The sequence below is a fragment of the Neofelis nebulosa genome, chromosome X (genome assembly GCF_028018385.1).
Source record: "Neofelis nebulosa isolate mNeoNeb1 chromosome X, mNeoNeb1.pri, whole genome shotgun sequence".
NCBI lineage: Eukaryota > Metazoa > Chordata > Mammalia > Carnivora > Felidae > Neofelis > Neofelis nebulosa.
In genome coordinates this window covers 62,809,446-62,833,370 of record NC_080800.1, presented here as the reverse complement: position 1 = coordinate 62,833,370, position 23,925 = coordinate 62,809,446, and the positions used below count along the sequence as shown (strand labels likewise).

General features: G+C 35.1%; 1 protein-coding gene across 2 annotated transcripts in view; it reads left to right on the top strand.

The window, feature by feature from the left end:
* The window catches only part of ZDHHC15 (zinc finger DHHC-type palmitoyltransferase 15), a 210,338-nt gene extending 200,163 nt beyond the window's left edge, over positions 1 to 10,175 (top strand). The window contains exon 12 of one of the 2 annotated variants that reach the window (XM_058714639.1): positions 6,023 to 10,175. The gene's annotated coding sequence lies outside the window, so the exon portion shown is untranslated. Of the gene's footprint in view, positions 1 to 3,842; positions 4,392 to 6,022 lie in introns of those variants that run through there. The other variant, XM_058714640.1, reaches the window with a different exon arrangement.
* Positions 10,176 to 23,925: the final 13,750 nt, after the last annotated feature.

Genomic DNA, 23,925 nt, shown 5'->3' with positions numbered 1-23,925 from the left:
ACTTAGCACCACACTCTCCAGTTCCATCCATGTTGCTACAAAAGGCCATATTTCATTCTTTCTCATACACAATGGAGTACATTTTTTATCATCTTTATTGAGATATAATTCACAATACCATATAATTTGACCACTTTAAATGTACAATTCAGTGGTTTTTAGGATATTCATAGAGTTGCACAACCATCACCTCAATTAATTTAGAATATATAGAAACCCCATACCCTGTAGCAGTCACTCCCCATCCCTTCACTCCTTCTAAGTAACCACTAATCTACCTTTCAGTCTCTATAGATTTCATGATTTCATTGAATTATATATGTGGCCTTAGGTGAAACAATATTTACAAATCAAATATCTGATAAGATATTTATATGCAGAATCTATAAAGAACATTTACAATTCTATAATATAAATAAAAATCAATTTTTTAAAAAATGATAAAGGATCTGAGTAGACATTTCTCCATAAGTAAATAATCATGAAATAAGCACATGAAAAGATGCTTAACATCACTAGCCATTAGAGGAATGCAAATCAAAACCACAATACAGCACTTAGTATCCACTAGGATCCAAAAGACAGATAATAGTGTTGACATTTATGTGGAAAAATCACAACCCTCATACATTGCTGGTTGGAACATAAAACGGGTCAATCACTTTGGAAAACAGTTTGACAATTCTTCAAAATGTTAAACATAAAAATACCATATGGCCCAGAAATTCCAGTCCTTGTATAAAAACAAAGAGAAATGAAAGCATATGTCCACACAAAAATTTCTACATGAATGTTCACAGCAGATATTCATAATGGCCAAAAAGTGAAAACAACCCTAGTGTCTATCTGCTGATAAATAGGTAATAAAATGTGGTATATCCATGCAATGGAATACTATTTGGCAACCGAAAGAATAGATGCTACAACATGGATGAACCTTGAAAACATTATAAAATTACATTTTAAATTTTAATTTAAAACTTTTCAGTATTAAAATGTATCTATGTATGTAGAAAAACACTGAAAGAAAATATAACACAAGTAAAAATTAAAATTTTAGATTGTTACTCCCTTCTCTATCTAGCTTTGACTGGTAGAGCTTCAACTTTTCTGTTGCCAATATATTTTTTGAAGTATATTTAAAGTACAGTATTATACAGTTTCAGGTGTATGATACAATTGTATATATTACTCAGTGTTCATTAAGATAAGTTGTGCTCATTAAGACAACCTTCCCTCTGGCAACCACTTATTTGTTCTTTATATTTAAGAGTCTGGGTTTTTTTGTTCATCTTCTTTGTTCATTTTGTTGTTTCTTAAATTCCACATATGGTGAAATCATATGGTATTTGTCTGTCCTGTCTGACTTATTTCACTTAGCATTATACCCTCTAGGCCCAACCAAGTTGTTGCAAATGGTATTTCTTGCCAATATTCTTATCTCCCTATCTCCATTGCCTCAGCCAGAAAAAAAAATCCAGATTCAATCTGTCTGCCTTCTCAATTCCTATAGTCAGGCTGCTGAGAACTACTACAAAAATAACAAAACTGATTATAAATATTGATTGCAACTTATTACAAATAACACAACTGAGATTATTTGTGGTCTCCAGCCTAAGCTTGCTTGAAAAATCATCACTACTTACCTACTTACCAGTAGTTCTTTCCTTTATTAACCACAACTTCATTCAGTCTCTCTTATCACTGCTATCCCGTATCATAATGAAAGTCCTAACACATGCAATAAGGCTAGACAAAGATATAAGGCCACTCTGGAAAAGAAAAATAAAACTATCCTGATTTGCAGATGACATGATTGTCTACATAGATAATTCAAAGAATCTACAAAAACTCTGAGAACTAAATAAGTGAGTTTAGCAAGTTTACAACACACAAGATCAACACAAACACCTGTTGTGTTTCTATATACTAGCAATGCACAATTGGGAAACCAAAATTAAAAACACAATACCACCTACAATAACTTCAAATCTTAAAGAGCTAGATGTAAATCTAACAAATAATATACAAGATCTGTATGCTGAAACCTACAAAATACTGATGAAAAAGACCAAAGAAGTCCTAAATAAATGAAGAGACATACTATGCTCATGGGTCAGAATACTCAGTATAGTTAAGATTTCAGTGGTCCCCAAATTTGTAGACAGGTTTAATGCAATACCAATTAAAAATGTAGAAGAATTTTTGTAAGTATAGACAAGCTGATTCTAAAATTTACATGGAAAAGTAAGGGAACTACTATAGCCAAAAATTTTCTGAAAAAGAAAATCAAAGTCAGAAGACAAAATTTGTCCAATTTTAAGATATACTATAATTCTACAGTAGTCAAGATGATGTGGTATTGACAAAAGGATAGACCCATAAACCAATGGAACAAAATAAAAAGTAAAATTCTGAGATAGACCCACATAAAGGTGATCTATTGGTTTTTACACAAATATGTAACCATAATTCACTGGAGAAAATACAGTTTTTCAATAAATGGTGCTAGAACATCTGGACATCACTACGACATGTATGCTTCACAACATATAAAAAATTAACTCAAAAATAGATCCTATACCTAATGCCAGATGTAAGACTATAAAACTCTTAGAACATAGGAGAAAATCTTTGTCACTTTGAGTTAGGCAAAGTTCTTATATATGACATCAAAAGTAAAACACACAAAATAAAAATGTACAAATTATACTTGAACAAAATTTTAAATGTTTTCTCAAAAGAACACTGTTAAGAGAATAAAAAGATAAGCCACTGGCTGGGAGAAAGTATTTGCAAAACATGCATCTGATAAAGGACTTATATCCAGAATATCTAAAGTGCTCTACCAGCTCAAAGATAAAAAAAACAACCACAATAAAAATGGGCAAAAGGTTTGAATGGATGCTTCACCAAAAAAGTGGAAATGAGTACAAGAAAAGATGCTCAATATCACTAGCCATGAGGAAAATGCAAATTAAAATTATGAGGAGATTCCTTTACACTCACTCTGGAATGGGTAAAACAATTTTTTTAATGGTGATAATTCTAAGTATTGACAAGAATGCAGAACAATTGGAATTCTCATACATTTCTGGTGGGAATGCACAATGGCTCAGGCACTCTGGAAAACAGTTTGGCAGTTTGTTATAAAGTTTCTTATAAATTTAAATATACTTTTACCATATGACCCAGTAATCCCACTCTTGAATATTTCCTCTAGAATAACGAAACCTGTGTTCACTCAAAATTTGTATATGAATATAACAGCTGTATTCTATCTGAGATGGTGGTTACAAGATTCTACACATGTATAAAAGCTCACAGTACACCAAACAAAAGTTCATTTTACTTTATTTAAATTTAAAAATTAAAAAATAAAGCAAAAAAACAAACTTCTGTTATGCTTCTCTCAAACTTCCTGTACCTTCTTTCCTTTCCCACTACCACCAAACGTCTGCTTCTTAAAATAATATCTTCCCAAACTTTGTTATTTTTTTTTCCCAACCATCACATTAATCTACTCATTCCTTAGGAAATCTATCCATTCTCTCGCTAAAGAATGTGTGTATATTATATATATCTATAGATAGATAGATAGATAGATAGATAGATAGATAGATAGATAGTGTCTCCCACACAAGATTGTAAGCTGCTTGAGGGCAAGGACTATGTGTTGTTCACATTTTAGTGCCAGTCCTTAAGACAGTGCCTGGCACATAGTGTTGTGAAAATCACGGTTAAAAAATATCTATGTATCTATAGATATATAAAGATATATGCATATATACACACTGTATGTACACACTCACAAACACATAATTACTATGTTTCTCACCCAGGATTCTTTCCTGAACTCCAGACCTGAATAACCAAGTGCTTTTCAACTTCACCCACCCAAAAACCTATTTCCTGTTTTGTTCCCACTCCATCTCCTACCCACATCCAATTAATCACCAAGGTATGTTGACTGTGTTTCCTAAATATTTCTGGAAGCTGTGCATTTTCCTCTATCCTGATTACCATGACCCCAGATCATGTGTCACCTGTGTTGCTGCAGTAGCCTCTTAATTGGTTTCCCCGCCTCCAGTCTTGCCCCTCATCCAATCCATTCTCCATATTGCAGCTGGAATGATGTAAAAACTTTGTGTAATGACTCTTTCATTGGCCTCAGCACAGTGTGAACTCCTTAACACAGTTTACAAACCCTTCCATGATCTGGCCACTGTTCATCTCTCAAGGTTCCTTACATGATTTTCAACTCCAAAGTTTCCTTTCCACTAGTTTTATCCCCACACCCTATGCTTGAACCACACTCTACTACTTTCAATCCCTCAAACACACACCTGCTGTTTTCCATTATTGGAATGCTTTCTCAGCAGCCTCCCCCCTCCCCCACTCCAGTCTCCATCATCTGGCTATATAATATTTGTTTTTCAGGTTTCAGCTTCCACACCATTTACTCAGGGTATGTCACTGACCTACATAGCTAAGTTCTATGTCCCTTCTGGATGCTACCACAATAACATTATGAGAACACTTTTATTCTGTGTTGTAATAATCTACTTACTTGTCTGTCTTCCACACTAGATTGTAAGCTCCTTGAGAGCAAGGACTATGTCTTGTTCACATTTTAGTGCCAGTCCCTAAACCAGTGCCTGACACATATTAAGTATTCAATAAATATCTGTAGAATGAATGATAAAGAGGGAGAATGAAAAACAGGCTCTGAGATTATAGGTCCTTGTTTTTCTTTATTTTCTATATTTTCCAATTATTCTATGATGAATATGAATTGCTTTTATATTAAAAATGCATTAGAATTAATTTTATGGGTGCCTGGGTAGCTTAGTCAGTTAAGCTTCCAACTTCGGCTTATGTCAGGATCTCACGGTTCGTGAGTTCCAGCCCCGCCTGGGTCTCTGTGCTGACAGCTTGGAGCCTGGAGCCTGCTTCAGGTTCTGTGTTCCCTTCTCTCTCTGCTCCTCCCCCGAAAACACTCTGTCTCTCAAAAATAAACATTTTAAAAAGTTTATTAAACATATTTACAACAAAAAGAGAAAAAACTATGAAGAAAATTAAAATCACCTATAATTCCACCACCTAAAGATGTCATGTTAACATTTTGTTGTATCCCTTGCAATATTTTCTACGAATGAATTTTTTAAACATTGAGATCATACTGTCAGTTTTGAATTCTTCGTTTTTCATTAATGTCAAAAGTAACTTCCCATTATATCAAGTTATTATTTATTTAATCAATTTTATGCTTTCCAACATTAAGATTTTATCTAATTTTTCACTATTATGAATAAGGCCATCAATATTTCATTGAACGTTAATCTTTTTTCTCATTTATAATCATTTTCTTAGGATAGAATCTTAGAAGCAAAACTACTGGTATGAACATAATTTTAAAACTCTTAAAATATATGGCTTGTTTTCCAGAAATCTTATACTAATAATAGCTACTTCAGGAACCTTATACTAATAATAGCTACTTCAGTGCCTACTATATGCCAGACTTTGTTAGGTGGATTTTATTGTGTTGATTTTACAGATGAAGAAACTAAGGTCCATTTATGTTATTTGTCCAGAGTCACAGAGATAACGAGTTTCAAAGCTAGAATTCAGATTCAGAATTGTCCACTTTCAAAGCTTATTTTCATGTGAATTTCAAAAATAAACATTTTTGTGTTATCAGTTATATATTTACTTGAGAAAAAGTGGAAAATACAAGAAGAAAGTAATGAAAATAAAAATAAATTACCCATGAACCCACCACTTTGAACAATCTAGTATATTTTCTCAGTCTTTTGTTCCAGGTACAACTTTTGGGTTAAAAATAATTATAACATTATTGTATGATTTTTCATCCTGCTCTTTACACTTAACATTTTTCAGTGCTGACCCATATGCTTCATAAACATAATTTTAATGATTGCATATTCTCAATGGATGTTACCATGTAGATATTTACAGTTGTTCAGCTCACCTGTGAATTTCTTTTTTTCATTCCCAGGACCCTCCATCTCCCATGAGGCTTAGAGAATTCAATGTTGGGAACCATTTTAATCTTCAAAATAAGTCACCATTGTGGATTGAAATCTTCACAATTTAAAAGCATTCCATCAAATATTTGCTGTGCAGATAGATGTTTCAGAACTTTACAAGCTATTTAATTTACTAACTGAACCCATTGATCTGGTAGCAATTAATTCAAGACAGTCTTCCTCTCTTTCTTCATTTCCCCTCCCCAATCTGTAAAAACCTGAATGTAACATATATACCTTCCCAGAGACTCTTGTTATTTCTCTTGTTGGGTAAAGAGGAATTCAAAAGACTTCCATGGAGTCTTTCACTCCCCTGGAAAGACTGTTAATTATCTTTATAAGGTCTTTGTGGTATTGAGGGGAATCAGATATGTTTGCTGCTTGTGTGCCTGTGCATTTATAAGCATGCATATGTGCAGCATATTTACACAAAATTCTGCTGTGTGTTATGAAAATCAAGGTTAAAAAATCCAAGGTTTTTATTCAACTCTGTGTTTTTCCCTAAATAGCAATTTAAATATTTGCTGGGCTGTGAAAACCATCCCTATATCAGGCATGTAAAATTCAAGAGGCAGATTCAACACCCCATAATCAAGGTCCTCAATTGGGAATTGAACAATGCAAAGTCTGTTCTCTGTCATAAATGTGTAATGTTCCTGAAAGCACCACAACTAATAGAGAAGATCAGATCTCCACTTTATTAAATAAACATAAGTGTTTTAAGGACTTTTAATGTCAGGCTTTGGTAAAATTCTCCAGTTACTTTTATTATTTTCTCTGATACGTAGCTTTTTTTGCCTATATTAATTGTTCTTATGATGAAAGAAAAACCATAACCCTAAGTTATGGACCATAGGTTTTGTTAGGGGCTTAAAGATAATTTTCAGGTTTAATTACAAAACTGTTCATAAGGTAAAGCTTCAAAGTTGAAATTAGCCTAAGGATTAGCACTAAAGATCTTTGTTTTCACAGCAGGGGTTAGTGTACAGACAATGATAACCCGTAGTAATATGCCAATACTTTCTTTTTCTTTTTTTTCCTTTTTGTAGCTTCAGTGGTAGCTCAGCCATTAAGATAGTTTACATTCATTTTCCCATTTATAATCAACCTTTCTTTTAGTCCTAGTGCCCAAATCAATGAGTATGAACACCAATGCTGCTTCTTTATAATAATACCTAAGAACATTGATGGTTTTCATTTCTCAGACTGTGTTCTTGTGCCCAGCTGCTGACAACAGAAGTCCCAACTCATGCAGAGATTAGTGGGAATTAGAGGCATCTTACAGATACCAAGGAGTTAAGCTCCTATAAGGACATTAGGTTTACTAAATTATGCCCCCTAAAACCTTTTTGAGTAAAAGAAAATTTGCCTACTACAAACTATTTGGTGTTCAAACTCCAGTGGAGGTGAGAAGGTAAACAATTCAGCTACTTAAACAAAAAACTTGTTCATTTAGATCCTCTAGGTAATTTTGGTCGAAGTAAGACTTTTAGCATAAATTAAATGGATTGTGGCCAGCATTTCATTTGAAAGAATACTATATGTGACAAAATCTATTAGGGCCAGGGAATGTTTCTCAAACTCAGATGCTAAGAAGCAACCTAGAAGACTATACACACTAGGTTTCACAATGACCTCATGTATGGGAAGCTTTTTCCCCCTTTCTTTCTTCCTCCAAAACACTCTCTTGTTTAGGTTTTTCTTGAAAGTTTATTTGGCCATTCACATGGTCTTATGATGGACAAACCTTGCCTTTTATTGATATAGTAATGCACCTTTCTCTAAAGATAGGCCATTATTTACTCCACAGTCAGTGGGCTTCAAAGAGGTCTCTCTTTCCCATCATCTTCTGCCAAGATTTAGGCAGGGTAGCTTCTCACTATGATTCAAAGTCAGGAAAGAATCGACCATTTCTTTGATGCATAGAGTGTATCAGAGTTTGGCACTGATAGAAATCAGGTCATAAAAGATAGTATCAAGAAATTATAGGGAAGTACTGGGAAGAGTAAAGCTCAGGAGAGCTATAATGCAAAGCTGACTTAAACCATCTTCAAAGGGCCAAATAAATCAGAGTTTTAAGTAGGGGGGCTTGGAGAAATAAACCCTATTCCTATCTCAGCACCTTTATTCCACTAGCTTATAGACTCTAGTAATACCCCTATCCATAGATCATTGAGTATTGCCTACTGTACACAGGCACTCCCCCCTCATTGATTGACTATTGATTGACAGAGAGATTAACCTAATAATTAGTATAACTTGATCTGGCTCTGTTGCTTGTTTTCCTTGAGGCCCTGTCAAATAACCTCTGTGGGATCTCATTCCCCAATTTTTTGGTACCCATATTCCACATCTGCAAAATTAAGATACTCATTATTAGGATCCTAAAACTGCTAAAGGTGCTATGTAACTCCCTAGTGCTCTTATATAAGTCTTTCATTGAAGGACTGGGGTGAAAACTTGAACCATAACTAACCTAACCAGTGTGCTCCATTCTTTCTTCCATGCTCTCATTGCTGACTTGTTCTTGCAGAGTTTAGAGTACTTTATTAAAGTTCTTCAATTCATTCTAACAGTGTCCTTGGAATAGAAATTATTTTACCCATGGCACATCTAGGAAAATTAAGGCCAAAAAAAAAAAATGAAGTGGCCTCCAAAAGCACATAGCTGTCTGGGACAGAACTCAGTTATCATGTCCAGTGCATGTTAGACTGACTTGGCTTCCCAGTATTGGAATTACCATGGGACAGCTTAGAACACTGAGATAAATTAGGGCAGGATCACATTTCAGAAAATTTCCACTTTGTCCAACATCTAAAAGTATGCAATTAAATAACTCTTATTTTCTATGTGATATAAATGTTATATATGTCTCTTTCCCACATTGGTCCCATGTAACTCACATATTTCACACTATGTGACATCAGCTAGTGCCATTATCTCCTCTGGCACCCATAGAGCCCAATCTCAGGGCTGCCTTTGCCAGAGAAAAGAATGTGCTTCCCCATGTTTATGCCAAATTGCACAAAGTGTAGACATTGAGGTTAATGGAGAATTAAGCACAATCCCAAGCAGGTATGTTTTAAGAATATTGAATGTACATTATTGTGACATGCACCTGAAATGTAACATGGCCTAAATTCATAGGAATGTAACAGTCATGCAAAGCTTATCCCTTTTACCTCTCATCACACATATATATCTACTACATACATGTGTGCACACATATACGCACACTACATACTTCCCTCAAAGTAGGCTTCTTGGTCAGCAGGTGCAAATACTTTAAAGGAATGATTCTTTGTCCTCTCCTTTTAGAAAAAAGTCCAACAGCCACTTCAAGTGAAGAACACTCCATTTATACATTCTAAAACTTCTACTTCCAGAGTAGCTATGATATTCAGTTGGTGCAAAAGACAAGATTATTAAACCCTTTCACAAGTCCTACGTTCTTAGAAAATTTATGAGTTCCATGTAATCAGTAGGAAATGGTTTATGAGGCATGGTACATCTGCATTTCTTTAACCTTTGCTGTAATGTACCATATTAAGTAGTAGTCTTTTGCATGCAGGTGTTATGTAATATAATAATGAATGGGTGACTCCTAAGAGCATGCAACGAACAACTATTTGCTTCCCCAAAAGGGCTAGGACTGTGTCCTGAAGTGTTTAAAACTATTACATTTGTTCTTTGTAGCACAGTGGTATGTGGCCATCAGCACAATGAGTTAAGATGGACAATGAGTGCAATATATCAGGAAACACATTTTTTGTACGGAATGACAGTAAAGCAAAAAAAAAAAAAAAAAAACCAAGGTAAGATGTAAGATGTATTCAAGGAATAATTGCTGTCACCCTGCTGGATAAATCAGCAAAGAGTCACAGCATGAAAGCTGGTACTTAGTCTTGGTAATATATGAAATATATTGGAGAGCCAGAAAAAGAAAGGCACTGGGGCTCTAGCAGTTAAGCTCAACTTGCCAATTTGCTACAAATCCTTTTTTTCCACTAATCTGCTCAAAGTTATTGTATACAGTATTCTCTAAATCACGTGTCTTGCTACAGAAATATCCACAAATACTTTTATCTTCCTATGTCCTTTATTAAAAGCATATGCATAAAATTGTTGTTTCTTTTGTATATTATAGTTTTGTTAAACAACGTTGGCAAAGCTTAAAATTCCAGACCACTTTGATGGAAGTCTCTATACATCTGATTTCACGGGGCTGTAGTAGAGTTTATTCACTCCCAGGTTGATTGGTATGTGTGTTATGTAGACTCCTCTGTAACATATCTACTGAAGAGCCCCCAACCCTGTGCTCAGTATTTCTTATGCACCTACATGGATGTGATTTGGGAAATTACCAGCAATGGTTTTTAGGTAGAAAGCTGACTAGTCTAATGGCACTTCATCATGTTTGGTCTCTGCTCAGCCTCACATCTTTTGTCTTTCCCTCTGTTGTCATGATAAGTAAAAAGAAAAAGAACTTTTCTTATGTGACTAAGGACGATATGAATTCTGGTTTATTTTTTTCTACACTGAAAATTATGTTTATTATTCTCCAGATGCATGTCACCTGAAAAAAAGAATACAATGATCCTGAGAAAAGAACACAGAGGCACACTTGCTCCTAAATTATACATTACCCTCAGAGAAATATTTCAAGATACCCTCATTAAGTAAGCCCCAAATAAAGTTTCCCTCAATAGGTGCACCATTTACACAAAAAGACCTTTTCAGACAGAATGAAGAAAAGCCTCTCAGCCTAAAAGAAGGTATAAATCATTGGAAATGCAAAGCGTTTAATGTTGAAGTTTAGAAGAGTCGTTGCTGACCTCAACTAAATAATTATGGAGAACTTGAATTGGGAGAAGCCCAGCCCATAGAGGTCAGGCTTGACATAAAACCAGAAAAAAGTCTTTTATTACAGTTAACTTATAAAAGTACATAATTTATCTTAGGTAAAAACCTCAAACATCTCACCTGAAAATCCCATTTCATTTATTCCAATATACCAGCTACAAACAGCTTGAATTTGCATCACAGTGTAAAAAAACTCAAATACTACAAAGAAAATACAATTAATTTCTTTCTGGGTTAAAAAAAAAGCATAAAAGAGGAGACCTTTATACAAGTATCTTATTTGAATAAAGGTTACTAAGAAAATTAAAGGCATATATTTTCAAAAGGAAATTTTATAGGTATAAAGATATGCAATAATAGTTTATACAGTAATGTGTAAATATATTTATACACACTTTCTTAATGTTAGAAGTTTTCTTTTTTAATTTTTATTTAAATTCTGGTTAACATACAGTGCAATATTGATTTCAGGAGTAGAATTCAGTGATTGATCACTTATATACAGCACCCAGTGCTCATCATAACAAGTGCCCTTCTTAATACCCATAAGCCATCTAGCCCATCCCCCACCCGCCTCCATCCATCAACCCCCAGTTTGTTCTGTCTCATTAAGAATCTGTTATAGTTTGTTTCCCATTCTCTCTTTTTTTTACCCCTTCCCATATGTTCATCTGATAAAGAAAATTTTCAAATTTTCTCACCATATGCAGGAACATTAAAAACTAGTCAATTTCACCTTGAGTGTTTCAATGTTTAGACTTCCAACTTTATGGGGTGGAGAATTTATGATAGTAAAAATCACAATTTAAGCAGTTTTTTTTAAGTATGTTTATGGCTTGGAAAGAAACTTTAACTGAAATATTTAAATCAATTTTGCAAATTAGGATAGTATCAGACCCAGATCCTGATAATATTGGCATATTCTAAAATAAACCTGACTGTGGCATAGAAGAATTTCAATAAAAATAAAATGCAATTCACTGTACAGGGGAAGCAAAAGTTTTACCATTGGAACTTTAAAGAAAGTAGGTAACAGTCAAAAACTGTCATTATCTTACCAATTCACTGTCATGCCATACATAAATTACCCTGGACAATTAGAAAGCACTTATTGAAGTAATGTGGTTCAGAGAAATGCAACACAAATACAAATCCTAAGTTGCCTCTTAATCAAGAGTGATTAAGAATGGCAAAGCTACTGGATGCTGAGAGTTGAGGTTCTGTGAGATGTAAAAACTCAAAGGGGAATAGTAGGAAAAATAGGTGAAGATGAGATAGGAAACATTAATATTTAACCCTTTTCCACTTGATTATCACTGCCCCCAAACTCTGAAGCCTTCTATTTTCTACCTACACATTTTCAATTTATTAAAATTGTAATTTAGTTGAGTGTAAAATTAATTTACCTCTTCTATGTTTATCATATTAGCTGACTGTCCCAGAGACAACTTCAGATTTGCATTTATATCACTGCCTCTGTATGATTATCTTAACAGAACCACCTGGAACATCTACTTCTAAACACTATTTTTAAATGTATTCATATGTCAGTAACTTATCGAGTCTCCTACTTTTTATTCACCTGAAAGTTTTGGACAATCTCAAAACAGCCAAATTCATCAAAAACAACTTTGCCTCCATATGACTTGTTTTCAAAGAATGTGGATGATACAATCCTAGTTGAAAAATAAAACAATATATTTTTATGAAGTCTTTCTATTTTACCCAATCTACCTTTTAAAACTGCCTCTTCATGATAATTCTCACTGCCATGAGATTAACATCTTTGTCTTATAAATTATTTTTGAGTATAGTTGACACACAATGTTACATTAATTTGAGGTGTTCAATATAGTGATTTGACTTCTCTATACATTATGCTATGTTCACAAGTCTAGCTACCATCTGTTACCATACAACCCTATTACAATATCACTGACTATATTTTCTATGTTGTGACTTTTATGCCCATGACTTATTCATTCCATAACTAGAAGACTCTATCTCCCTCTCCCCTTCACCAATTTCGTGTACCCCCATCTCACTTAACTCTGGCAACCATCAGTTTGTTCTCTGTAGGTCTGATTTTGCTTTTTGTCTGTTTCTCATTTGGTTTTTTTAGATTCCACATATGAGTGAAATCTTGTGGTATTTGTCTTTTTCAGTCTGAATTATTTCGTTTAGCAAAATAACATCTATGTCCATCCATGTTGTCACAAAGGACAAAAATCCTTTTTATGGTTAATATTCCATTATATACATCACATCTCCCTTATCCATCCATCTATCAATGGAAATTTAGGTTGCTTTCATATCCTGGGTATTGAAAATGCTCCTGCAATAAACAAGAATGGATATATATTTCCAAGTTAGTGTTTTAATTTTCTTTGGGTAAAAACCAACTAGGAAATTATTGGATCAACATATTTCTATTTTTATTTTTTTGAAGAACCTCCATACTGTTTTCAACAGTGGCTGTAGCAATTTATATTTCCACTAATAGTGCATGAAGGTTCCTTATCCTCCACATTATTGCCAACATTCATTACTTCTTGTGTTTTTGATTTTAGCCATTCTGATAGGTGTGAGGTAATATCTCATTGTGGTTTTGATTTACATTTCCCTAATGATTAGTAATGATGAGAATCTTTCCATGTGTCTGTTGGCCATTTGTATGTCTGCTTTGGAAGAATGTGTATTCAGATTCTCATCCCATTTTTCAATTGGATTGTTTGTTGAGTTGTATATATATATAGACATCTATAAATCTGATAAGAGATGAATGTCATATATATATATATGACATTCATCTCTTATCAGATTTATAGATGTCTTCTCCCATTCAGTAAGTTGCCTTTTTGTTTTGTTGGTGGTTTCCTTAACAAAACCTTTTTAAAAATGTTTATTAGGGCACCTGGTTGGCTCAGTTGGTTAAGCATCCAGCTTCAGCTCAGGTCATGATCTCCCGGTCCGTGCATTCCAGCCCCATGTCAGGCTCTGTGCTGACAGATCAGAGCCTGGAACCTGCTTCAGATTCTGTGTCTCCCTCTCTCTCTTCCCCTCCCCCACTCACACTCTGTCTCTCTTGCTCTCAAAAATAAACATAATTTTTTCAATTAAAACATGTTTATTTGGATAGAGAGAGAGCATAGAGAGTGAGGGAGAGAGAAAGAGAGAGAGGGAGAGAATTCCAAGCAGGCTCTGCACTGTCAACACAGAGCCTGACATGGGGCTTGACCTCATAAATCATGAGATCATGACCTGAGCTGAAATAAAGAGTTGGACACTTAACCAACTAAGCCACCCAGGCACTCCTGTTCAAAAACTTTTTATTTTGATGTAGTTTTAAAAGTTTAGATTTGGTTTTATATACCTTGTCTTAGGAAACATATCTAGAAAAATGATGCTACAGACCATGTCAGAGAAATTACTGCCTGTGTTCTCTTTTATGCGTTTTATGGTATCAGGTCTCACATTGAGGTCTTTAATCCACTTGGAGTTTATTTTGTGTATAATGTTAGAAAATAATCCAGTTTCATTCTTGCCTGTAGCTGTCTAGTTTTCCCAACACCATTTATTAAAGAGACTATTTTTTTCCCCATTGTATATTCTAGCCTCCCTTGTCATAGAGTAATTGACCATATAATTGTGGGTTTATTTCTCTGTTCTAGCCCTTTGATCTATGTGTTTATTTTTGTGCTAGTACCAATTATTTTGATTACTACAGATTATAGTATATGTTGAAATTTGGGATTGTGATACCTTCCGATTTCTTTTTTCTCAAGATTGCTTTGACTATTCAGAGTCTTGTGGTTTAATACAAATTTTGGGATTCTTTGTTCTAGTTCTGTGAAAAATCCTGTTGGTATTTTGGTAAGAATTGCAGTGAATTTATAGATTTATTTGGGTAATATGGACGTTTTAACAATATTTTCCTTCTAATACATGAGCATGGAATATCTTTCCATTGGTTTATGCCATCTTCAATTTTTTTCTTCCATGTTTTATAGTTTTCATAGTACAGGTCTTTTACCTCCTTGGTTAAGTTTATTTCTAAATATTTTAATCTTTTTGGCGCAATTGTTAATGCAATCATTTTCTTTGTTTCTTTGCTACTTTATTGTTAATGCATAGAAACACTACTGATTTCTGGGTGTTGATATTGTATCCTGCAATTTTACTCAATTTATTAGTTACTTCTAATGTTTTTTTGGTGGAGTATTTAGGGATTTCTAGGTACAGAATCAGGTCATCTGCAAATAGTGACAGCTTAAATTCTTCCTTACCAATATGGATGCCTCTTATTTCTTTTTCTTGTCTGATTGTTATGGCTAGGACTTCCAGTACTATATTGAATAAAAGCAGCAAGAGTGGAGAGCCTTGTCTTCCTGATCTTAGAGAAAAAGCTATCATTTTTTCATTATTGAGTATGATGTTATCTTTGGGTTTTTCATATATGGCCTTTATTTTGTAGAGGTATACTTCTTCTAAACCTACTTTGTTGAGAGCTTTTATTATGAACAGATGTTGATTTATCAAATGCTTATGGGGCATCTATTGAGATGATCATATGATTTTATCCTTCATTTTGTTGATGTGTTATATCATGTTGATTGATGTGCAAATATTGAGCCATCCTTGCATACCTGGAATTAATACCACTTGATTTTGGTTAATGATCTTTAATGTATCACTGAATGCAATTTGATACTTTGTTCAGGTTTTTGCATCTGTTTATGAGGGACACTGGCCCATAGTCTTTTTTATGTGTTGTCTTAGGTTTAGGTATCAGGGTAATGCCGGCCTTGTAAAATATAGTTGGAAGCTTTTCTTTCTTTTCTTTTTCTTGAAATAGTTTGAGAAGAATAATTACTAACTCTTCTTTAAGTGTTTGGTAGAATTTATTTGTGAATCCATCTGGTCCTGGACTTTTATATTTTGGTAGTTTTTGACTGATACAATTTTGTTACTAGTAATTGGTCTGTTAGATTTTCTATTTTCTATTTATTTCTGATTCACTTTTGGAAGACTGTATGTTCATAGTAATTTATTCATTTTTTTCTAGGTTGTCCAATTTGTTGCCATATAATTTTTCATAGTATTCTCTGATAATCCTTTGTAATTCTGTGATGTCAGTTGTTACTTCTCCTTTTATTTATTTTATTTATTTGGCTCCTTTCTCTTTTTTCTTGGTGATTCTGAATAAGGGTTTATTAATTTTGTTTATCTTTACGAAGAACAAGATCTTGGTTTCAGTGATATTTTTCTATTGCTCTTTTAGTCTCTATGACATTTATTTCTCTTCCAACCTTTATTATTTCCTTATTTTGACTCATCTTGGGCTTTGTTTGTTCTTCTTTTTCTAGTTGCTTTAGGTATAAAGTTAGATTGTTTATTTCAGCTTTTTCTTGTTTCATGAATTTCTTCACTGATCCATTTGTTGTTTAGTAGCATGTTCTTTAGCCGCCGTGTATTTGTGTTTTCTCTAATTTTTTTTCTTGTGATTTATTTCTAGTTTCATAGCATTATGGTCAGAAAGGATGCATGTTATGATTTTAATCTTAATTTTTTTGAGTTTGTTTTGTGATCAAACATGTGATCTCTGTTTTCTTGTTGATTTTTTTTGGCCTGGATGATGTATCTATTGATGTAAGTGGACTGTTAATGTCCCCTATTATTATTGTATTATCATCAATTTCTCTTTTTATGTCCATTAATGTTTTTTTTATGTATGTAGGTGCTTCTATGTTGGGTGCATAGATATTTACAATGGTTATATCCTATTGTTGGATTGATCCCTTTATCACTATGCAATATCTTTTCTTGTCTCTTGTTACAGTTTTTGTTTGAAACTCTATTTTCTCTGATATAGTTATTGCTACCCTAGATTTTTTCTCTTACATTTCCATTTAAATGTTTTTTTCATCTTTCACTCTCAGTCTTTAAGTGTCTTTAGGTCTGAGATGTTTCTTCCAGGCAGCATATGGATAGGTCTTACTTTTTATCTATTCCACCAAATTATATCTTTTGATTTGAGCATTTAGATCATTTACATTGAAAATAACTATTGATATGTATGTACTTATTGCCATGTTGTTAAAATTTAATGGTGTTTTTTTATAGTTCTTATCTGTTTCTTCTTCTCTTGTACTTTCTTTGTGCTTTATGAGTTCCTACAGTGTGATGTTTGGCTTTCTTTCCCTTTGTTTTTTGTGCATCAGTTATAGGGTTTGGTTTTGTGGTTATCATGTGGCTCATATATAACATCTTAAGTATGTAGCAGCCTATATATTAAATTGATGGTCATTTAAGTTCAAACACATTCTCGGAAAATCTTTTACTCCCTTCTCCACATTTTATATATATACTGCCATCTTTTGCATCTTTTTAATAATTTTGTTATGTCTAATTATAGCCATTTCTTTTCCACTTAAAGAAGTCCCTTTAACATTTCTTATAAGGCTAGTTAAAGTCTTTAATGCTGGAGATAAACTCCTTTAACCTTTTTTTCTGGGAAACTCTTTATCTCAATTTCAATTCTGAATCCTAACCTTGCTGGGTATTCTTTTTTGTAGGGTTTTTTTTATTATTATTATTCAGCATTTTGAATAAATCGTGCCACTTCCTTCTGACCCACAAAGTTTATGGTGAAAAATTTATGTGGCTTTTGTTTCTCTCTTGTTTCTTTTAAAATTCTCTCTTAATCTTTAACATTTGACATTTTATTTATCATGTGTCACGGTGTGGACATCCTTGGTTCATTTTGTTTAGAGCTCTCTGTGATTCTTGAACTAGGATATATATTTCCTTCCCTGGATTAGAGATATTTTCACCTATTATTTCTTCAAAGTTTCCTGGCCCTTTCTCTATTCCTTTCCTAGGACTTCTATAATTCAAATGTTTTTCCTTGATGTTGTCCAAGATATCCCTTAACCTGTCCTCATTTTTTAAATTCCTTTATCTTTTTGTTGTTCAACTTGAGTGCTTTCCACTATTCTGTCTTGTAGATCACTTATACATTCTTCTGCATCCAATCATCTACTGTTGATTCCCTTTAGTGTATTCCATTATTTCAGTTATTGTATTCGAGTCTAATTGGTTTTCATATTTTGTATATTTTTATTGTAGGTCTCAGAGTTTTTCCACTCTTCTTTACAACTAGGTGTGCATAATTAAGAGCATTACTTTAAATTCTTTACCAAGCACATTACTTATCTCCATTTCAATTAGTTCTATTTCTGAAGTTTTGTTTTTTTCTTTCTTTTGGAGCATATTCCTCTGACCCCTCCCCCATTACACCTGATTTTGTTTCTACGAATTAGGTAAAATAGGCACATCACCTAACTTAAACAAATGTTTTTTTGTATAACTGTCCCCCATGTAGATTGTGCTTGATGAATTTTCCTGGCTGGCTGCAGCTATGGTTGTCATGGGCTAGAAGTCCAGAGACCTCCACAAAGTAGCATCTTGGCTGGATAGCTAAAACCAATGTTGGTGCAGGTCAGGGGTCCTTGGGTTCTAAGTGCTGAGAGCACCCTAGCAGGACAGAGGAAGCTGAAGTAGGTACAATCCAGTGTGTCAGGGGACACTGTTCAGTGGACACCCTGTCAGGCCAACTAAGGCTAAAGTGGATGCCAGCCAGGTTGTCCTAGAGGCACCCTGGCATGACAGTAAAAGTTGAAATGGGTGCATTAGTTTCAGGAGCAGGAGACATAACTGGATTTTCTAACACAGAGAAAAAGGCAGAGCCTTACACAAAATGCCAAGATGGAAGAATTCATCCGAAATGAGAGAATAAGATAAGGCCCTGGCCAGAGATCAAAGCAAAACAGATATAAGTAATATGCCTGAAGGAGAATTTCAAGCAACAATCATAAGGATACTCACAGGGCTTGAGAAAAGAATACAAGACATCAGGGAGACCCTTACTGCAGAGATAAAAGAATTAAAGAAGAATCAATCAGAAATAAAGAATTCAATAAGATTGGAAACAGGCTTGATGGATGAAAGCAGGCTGAAGAAGCAGAGGAATGAATTAGTGATATAGAATACAAAATAACGAAAAATACTGAAGCTGAATGAAAGTGAGAGACTTATGGAACACAATAGACTTAGGGATATCAGTGACTCCATCAAACAGAATAACATTCATATTATAGGAGACCCAGAACAAGAAGTGAGAGAAAATGGATAGAAAATTTATTTGAGGAAATAATAGCTGAAAACTTCACTAATCTGGGGAAGGAAACAGACCTCCAGATTCAGGAGGCACAGAGGACTCTCATCAAAATCAACAATAACAGGCCAACACTGATATATATTGTAATTAAATTTGCAAAATATACTGATAAAGAAAAACCTTAAAAGCAGCAAAACAAGTCATTTATTTACAAGGAAAGACCCATCAGGCTAGCTGGATATTTCTCAACAGAAAGGTGGCAAGCCAGAAAGGAATGGCAGGATATATTCAGAGTGCTGAATGGGAAAAACCTGCAGACAAGAATACTCTATCCAGTAAGGCTATCATTCATAATAGAAGGAGAGATAATTTCCCAAACAAAAACTAAAGGAATTTGTGACCAATAAACCCAAACTGCAAGAAATACTAAAGTAAAGGGGACTCTTTGAGTGGATAAGAAAGATGAAAAGTGACAAAGACAAGAAAATATATTATCAGAAAAAATCTCCAGGAACAATGACAAAACAAGCAATGGCACTAAATATGTATCTATCAATAATTACTCTGAATGTAAATGAACTAAATGCTCCAATCAAAAGACATAGGGTGTCAGAATGGATTTAAAAAAACAACATCCATCTACATGCTGCCTACAAGAGACTCCTTTTAGACCTAAAGACACCTGCAGATTGAAAGTGAGGGGATGCAGAAACATTTGCCACACAAAAAGATGTCAAAAGAAAGCCAGAGTAGCAACACGTATATTGGACAAAGTAGACTTTAAACCAAAGACTGTAACAAGAAATGAAGAAGGGCACTATATCATAATAAAAGGGTCTATCCAACAATAAGACCTAAAAATTGTAAACATTTGTGCACCAAAAATAAGAGCACCCAAATATGTAAAACATTTAGTTACAAACATAAAGGAACTATTGGGTAATAACACAATAATAGTAGAGGACTTTAACACACCACTTACATCAACGTACCAATCAGCTAAACAGAAAATAAACAAAGAAACAATAGCTTTGAATGACACATTGGACCAGATGAACTTAACATATATATTCAGAACATCCCATCCCAAGAAAGCAGAATACACATCATTTCAAGTGTACATCGGACATTCTACAGAATAGATCAAATACTAGGTCAAAAATCAGGTCTAAAATACTACAAAAAGATTCAGATCATATCATGCAACTGTTCTGACTACAATATTATGAAAGTTGGAATCATCTCAGGAAAGTTTTGGAAAGACCACAAATACAAATAGATTAAACAACATGCCACTAAACAATGAATGAGTCAATCAGCAAGTCGAATATATATATATACATATATATATATATATATATGTATATATATATATGTATGTATGTATATAGCAATATAGGTCTAACTTAAGAAGACGGGGCTCCTGGGTGGCTCAGCCGGTTGGGCGGCCGACTTCAGCTCAGGTCATGATCTCACAGCACATGAGTTCGAGGCCCAAGTCCGGCTCTGTGCTGATGGCTCAGAAATTTGTTTCTCTCCGTGTGTCTCCCTCTCTCTCTGCCCCTAACCCACTCGAATTCTGTCTCTGTCTCTCTCAAAAATAAGAAAACATTTAAAATTTTTTTTAAAAAGAAGCAAGAAAAAATATCAAATAAAAAACCCAACCTTACACTTAAGGGAACTACAAAAAGAACAACATACAAAACCTAAAGCCAGCACAAGGAAGGAAATAATAATGATTACATTAGAAATAAGTGATATAGAAACTAAAAAAATACAGAACAGATCAATAGAACCAGGAGGTGATTCTTTGTAAAAACTAATAAAATTGATAAACTTTTAGCCAGATGTATCAAAAAAACAAAAGAAAGGAACAACAAAAAAATAAAATCACAAATGAGAGAGGAGAAGTAACAACTAACACCACACAAACACAAAGAGTAATAAGAGAATATTATGAAAAACTATATGCCAACAAATGGGAGAACTTGGAAGAAATGGATAAATTCCAAAAAAATATATAAACTACCAAAACTGAAACAGGAAGAAATAGAAAACTGGAACAGACTGATAACCCACCAAAAAAATGAATCAGTAATCAAAAATCTCCCTGTAAACAAAATTCCAAGGCCATATGGAGTCACAGGGGAATTCTATCATTTAAAGAATAGTTAATACCTATTCTTCTTAACCTATTCCAAAACAAAAAAGGAAAGACAACTTCCAAATTCATTCTATGATGCCAGCATTACCCTGATACCAAAACCAGATAAAGACTCCACTGAGAAAGAGAACTACAGGCCAATATCCATGATGAACATGGATGCAAAATTTCCCAATAAAATACTAGCAAACTAAATCTAACAATACATTAAAGGAATCATTCATGATGACCAAGTGGGATTTATTCATGAGTTGCAAGGGTGGTGCAGTATTTGCAAATCAAACAATGTGATACACCACATTAATAAAAGAAAGGATAAGAACCATATGACCATTAGAATAGACGCAGAAAATGCATTTGACAAAATATCACATCCTTGTCACATCCTTGTTGATGAAGCAACAAAGAAGGTTTAGAGGAACATACCTCAACATCATAAAGGCCATCTATTTAAAATCCACAACTAGGGCGCCTGGGTGGCACAGTCGGTTAAGCGTCCGACTTCAGCCAGGTCACGATCTCGCGGTCCGTGAGTTCGAGCCCCGCGTCAGGCTCTGGGCTGATGGCTCGGAGCCTGGAGCCTGTTTCCGATTCTGTGTCTCCCTCTCTCTCTGCCCCTCCCCCGTTCATGCTCTGTCTCTCTCTGTCCCAAAAATAAATTTAAAAAACGTTGAAAAATTTAAAATCCACAACTAATATCATACTCAATAGGGGAAAACTGACAGTTTTTCCTCTTTGCTCAGGAACAAGACAGGGATGTCCACTCTCACCACTGTTATTTAACATAGTACTGGAACTCCTAGCCTCAGCCATCAGACAACAAAAAGAAACAAAGTTACCCAAATAAGCAAGAAAGAAGTAAAATTTCACTATTTTCAGATCATGATACTCTATATAAAAGCCTAGGAAGACTCCACCAAAAAACAGATAGCACTGAGGAGCTAAAATGGCAAGGTTAGGAGGACCCAAGCTTGCCTTGTCCCTTGAAAACAGCTAGATAAATATCAATTCCTTCTGAATACCTAAGAAATCTGAGGACTGACAAAACAAAGTGCACAACTAGAGGGAGAGAGGAGGCCACATCATGGAAGGTAGGAGATGCAGAGACAAGGTGTGGGGGAGAAAAGGATCATGGGCACTTCAGAGTGGAAGGAATCCTGGTCATGGAGAGAGGAGGGAGGAGGGAGGAGAGAGGAGAGGGGAGAGAGGAGAGCGCACAGCAAACAGGGGTTCACACAAGGAAAACACCCAAAGCCATTGACTTCCAAACCAGAGGAAATTATTTTCATGAGTTTTTACAACCAGCAGGGCTCACTTTTAGCAGTCCATGTTGTGACTGGTGGGGAGCTCAACAGGTGCTGCAGTGTTCCTATGGATAAGGATGGCATATAGTCTGTACCAGATGGCATGATCAGAGCATCCTCTGGGATTCACTGGGAGAATTTTCCCCCTTCTTGTACTGCATCTAGGAGAGATGGCATTGAATCTTCAGGAACAAAAAAGCCTGCAGGCAACATTACAATGTCCTGTCCTCCAACATAGGTTCAGAGACACTCGCTGAGGGTGGCTAACATGGACACGGCTCTTTGCTGTACTTCACAGCAAAATCCATGCCCCTACACTTTGGTGTGACAGTCCTTATGGAATAAACCTGCATCACTCACAGTGCAGTGAGACCCTCCTCCAGAGGACCAGTGCAGATCCTCACCATGCCAGATTCATAACGTTTGTTGTTTTAAAACTCAGCCAGCCTGTCTGGAATACAATGTACGTGCACTACACTGCCAGGTGGGCAGACAGACCAGATACAGACAGGGTGAAGGCAGGGACCAGAGGGACGCCTGGGACACATGAAGAGATATTGTTTCCTCTCTTGGGAGGGCTACCCAGAAAACTGTCGGTATGAACTCCCCATCTCCAGGACATGGGAGGAGGCTGGCACCATTTCTCTCCTCTGCCCCTCAGTATAAACTAACTTCAGTAAGCAGCACAGCACCAACAGTGGCGGTCAAAACCACTTACACCAAACCCACATCCCTGTGATCTGTAGGTGCTGCTTTTGTCAGGCAAGTGTGCCTGAGAACCAAAGCCATGGGCCGCTCCCCTGGAAGACCATCACAAAACTGCCACAGACACCATGTCTGCTGACCAGCGTTCTGCAAAACATCAGCTCTAGTAGAAAGAGCATCAGGTCTCTTAAGAAGCAGACCAGAGCAAACCTGGGTAAAACTCGCCACACTCTGGACAGGGTCCAAACACTCCCCACTGAAGGCAAGGAGAAACTTTGTGCAGGACTAACTTGAAGGAAAATGTATACAAAACACAGAAGCAGAGTACACACAGCATACACCATTGATACTTCCCGAAGGGCCAGGCCCTGGAGAGTATATAACCTCTATAAAGCCATTACTCTCAGGACCAGTAAACATGACAGGCTTTCCTAACACACAAAAGAACACAGAGACCTAGAAAATAGGCTTTTATTGAGGAATTCACCCCAAAAGAAAGAGCAAGAAAAGGTCATGGCCAGGGATCTATTTAAAACAGATATAAGGAATATGCTTGATCCAGAATTTAAAGCAAAAATCACAAAGATACTAGCGGGGCATGATAAACTCATAGAAGACACCCTTACTGCAGAGATAAAAGACCAAAAACGGTCAGGA